The sequence below is a fragment of the Gadus macrocephalus genome, chromosome 13, assembly GCF_031168955.1.
Source record: "Gadus macrocephalus chromosome 13, ASM3116895v1".
NCBI lineage: Eukaryota > Metazoa > Chordata > Actinopteri > Gadiformes > Gadidae > Gadus > Gadus macrocephalus.
In genome coordinates, this window is record NC_082394.1 from 3,723,361 (window position 1) to 3,726,153 (window position 2,793).

Here is a 2,793-nt window from a genome sequence, read left to right on the forward strand (position 1 = left end):
GCATGTTCAGAATAATGTCAAAGTCATGTGACCGAGGTCAGCCGACTGCTAATGCAGTCCTGCTCTACCCTTATTACACACGCACACACACACACACACACACACACACACACACACACACACACACACACACACACACACACACACACACAACACACACACACACACACACAGTAATTGAGAGTGAGTGCTGGTTTCAGGTCAGCTCTTACCAGCATGTGAGATGGATTTGAAGTCATAAGACTTAGAGAGAGTGACATCTGTGTGAGTGTGTGTGTGTGTGTTAACATGTAAATGTGTGTTTATATATATAGGCACATGTATGTGTATGTGTGTGTGTGTGTGTGTGTGTGTGTGTGTGTGTGTGTGTGTGTGTGTGTGTATATAGAAACATGAAAGTGTGAGAATGTGTGTCAGTTTAAAATCTTCTGATAATAATTTATCATTTTGTAATTCTAAATCCTGACTGATCTGTTACTGGTAACACTGGTAGCTGGCCAGTATAACCAGCGTCTGCTAACAGTTCTAATGGGAGCTGCCCAGTATAACCAGTATAATACTGGTTCTACTCGGTGCTGTTCGGTACTACCAGAGTCTTCGACTGGTTCTACTGGGAGCTGCCCAGTAGAACCAGTATAATACTGGTTCTACTTGGAGCTGTCCGGTACTATACCAGAGTCTTCGACTGGTTCTACTGGGAGCTGCCCAGTAGAACCAGTATAATACTGGTTCTACTTGATGCTGTCCGGTACTACCAGAGTTTTCTACTGGTTCTACTGGGAGCTGCTCAGTATAATACTGGTTCTACTTGGTGCTGTCCGGTACTACCAGAGTCTTCGACTGGTTCTACTGGGAGCTGCCGAGTATAACCTATTTTGCTAAAATGGTATCTGCCCAGTACCACCATGGTATGCTACTGGTTGTACTGGGACCTGCCCAGTAGAACCAGTCTGCTAATGGTTCTACTGGGAGCTGCCCAGTAGAACCACAGGCTGCTCCAGGTTATATTGGGATATGGTAGCTGGATACACTCCCCAGTGTTAAAGGTGACAGGTCTTCTCCTACAAGGACATTTCATTTATGGTCAATATTTATATTTATTGTCGCACACAATCCACACTCACAACCCACACACACACACACACAGGATTGTGGCCTCGCCAGATGCTGAGAATGTTTCAGCGACTGGGTTGTGTGAGTATGTCACAGATCCACACGCGTCACGTGAAATACCTCAGGATACCCATAACAACCAGCAGGTCTGTGTGTGGGCGTGTGTGTGTGTGTGTGTGTGTGTGTGTGTGTGTGTGTGCGTGTGTGTGTGTGTGTGTGACGCGGACAAATGGCAACACTAATTGGAGAGATGTTGCTGAAAACCGTGTGACTGATGCAGTGCGTGTGTGTGTGAGTGCGTGCGTGTGAGTGCGTGTGCGTGCGTGCGTGAGTGTGTGTGTGCGTGCGTGTGTGTGCGTGCGTGCGTGCGCTGGTGAGTGAATGAGTGAGTCTCTGTTAGAGATGAAGTCTCTCTTACTCTCGGACAGAAACAGGCAGCTGGAATCCTGAGGTCGTACGGTTTCTCATGTCTTGTAGAACACATCAATTAAGAGAAATATCCTCCAGGCAACTCAACGATAAACCCACTTCAAATACCAGACAGATACCATCATATCATACGGTATATCTTATACCAGATAAACATGTATACCATCAGATACCAGATGTATACCAGGACCACCAGTCTGCTAGTGGTTTTACTGGGAGGTGCTCATCAGAACCAGTATCCTACTGGAACCCGTCTGCTACTGGTCATAAAAACACATCTTACATGATCTGCTCTTTGCTGTGCATGTTGAGGATGAGGAGGAAGATGAGGGTGAGTCCTGGTAGTGTCTGAGGAGTGAGACTGGGGAGAGTGAGACTGTGGAGAGTGTGTTTTATATGGAAGATGCTGACGGGGTGAGACAGAGAGAGAGAGAGAGAGAGAGAGAGAGAGAGAGAGAGAGAGAGAAAGAGAGAGAGACAGTCAGAGAGAGAGAGAGAGAGAGAGAGAGAGAGAGACAGTCAGAGAGAGAGAGAGAGAGAGAGAGACAGTCAGAGAGAGAGAGAGAGAGAGAGAGAGAGAGAGACAGTCAGAGAGAGAGAGAGAGAGAGAGAGAGAGAGAGAGAGAGACAGTCAGAGAGAGAGAGAGAGAGAGAGAGAGAGAGAGAGAGACAGTCAGAGAGAGAGAGAGAGAGAGAGAGACAGTCAGAGAGAGAGAGAGAGAGAGAGAGTAGAACCAGCAGAACCAGGGAACCCAGTCGCAACACAGTGATAAAGATATACCATATCACTATATGCTACACGTGAACCTCCTAAGATGGCCCAATTTCATTGGTTCGCTATCTCCGGATTGGGCAATATCCCATGATTGACATCTCAAAAAGTGTTATCTTGTTTATGAGTGTTCACGTTTAGTATACTAAAACAATTAGTCGCCGAAGGCAAATTGAATATTCACGGAGCCTGAGGTTGTTAAATATATGCATAAAGAAATGCTACCATGATACTACCACAGTGCACCACACACACACACACACACACACACACACACACACACACACACACTTTGTGGAGTTGGTTTATGAATATATACGTGTGTGTATATATGTGATAATTCATTGACTTATATCGTTTGGTGTATGAAGATCGACATTTATCGATATTGTCAAATGGTTGCTGTGTAAATATATTTCACGAAGTCGGTCAATAGATGTTATGATAAAGTTGTGTGTAGACATATTTCATCAGGTCTC